Source organism: Teleopsis dalmanni, chromosome 1 (genome assembly GCF_002237135.1).
Source record: "Teleopsis dalmanni isolate 2A chromosome 1, ASM223713v2, whole genome shotgun sequence".
NCBI lineage: Eukaryota > Metazoa > Arthropoda > Insecta > Diptera > Diopsidae > Teleopsis > Teleopsis dalmanni.
The window spans coordinates 171,711,450-171,712,739 of NC_051846.1; positions in this window are offsets into that span (position 1 = coordinate 171,711,450).

A 1,290-nucleotide genomic window follows, 5' to 3' on the forward strand; every position below is an offset into this window, starting at 1 on the left:
TGTTTGTCACCGAATATATAATGAATATGTTTAAATCAGATAAGACTTCTAATACCATTTCTTAATAATACTTCAATATATTACAGTCTAAGTGAGTCATTTCTTAAGCACATTTTAAAAACACAACTAAAATCACACTTCATTCCAGAAGCGGGGAACATCATTTGATAAATATCTATATTTAAAGTAAGTAAACTATATAAAAATAACAAATCTACGTTATTCATGGTATTTGATAAATGTCAAAGAAACAATTATTATCAAAAGGCAGACTTAAAGATTTTTTTGTTTAAATTGAATGGTTCTAATGTGGGCTTCATAATATTTTTATTTACTAAAAATATAACAGACCGTTATAGACAGTTTTCTAAATAACATAGTAACAATCCACAAAGACAAAATGTTTTTATCTTACTTGACTGTTCTGTTACTTCAGTCACTTATTATCTGTTAGGTTTCACCCGCTTATAAATTAGATTAGAGTATTTAGAAGCGTCGAGTTCACGCGTACCTAGTATTATAGAATTTTCGACTTGTGAACTAATTTTATTCAATAGGATGCATAACAAACATAAATGAAGGAGTTACAAAAATATCATGGAATTATATTACAAAAGAAACCTAGATAAAATTGACAGGACGATTTGATAGGACGAACAAAAATATTTAAAAATATTTATAACCCTAAATAACCCTATACATTTTTTTCCAATATTAAAACCCACTATCTAGTTTAATTAAAATCGAGAGTTGTTCTAAGTACCTGATGTCCCGCTCTGATGTCCCGCACAAAATAAAACCAAATTGCTACCCCATATATATAAATAAAATTTTGCAATCTAATAGCAAATCTAATACAAAATATCTTTAAAATTAAATATGTTATACAGACGTTTTCTAGAAGTGTTCTATAAAATTATTTAGTATTATTTATTTAATTTTATTTTTTCACTTTCTTTGTTTTCGTTTTGTTTGCTAAGATGTTTTTTCACTTTTTTGGTGCTATTAGCCTGCACTTTTAACTTGAAATATTTTAATTTACATCTGTATTTAATCTAATTTGAGTGGTGACAGTTTCCATGAGGGAGTTTACTTGATAATTTTTATTAACTTAACTTTTCAAAATAATTACTATAGAAGTTGTGGAAATTTAGATGAAAAAGAAAGTTTTTTTCTGTGATTAGGTTAGGTTAATGTGGTGGTCCAACTCGCTTGAATTCTACAGATACATATTATATATATTATTTTATTATCAGTATAGAAGTTGTGTAAATTTAGATCACAAAAAAA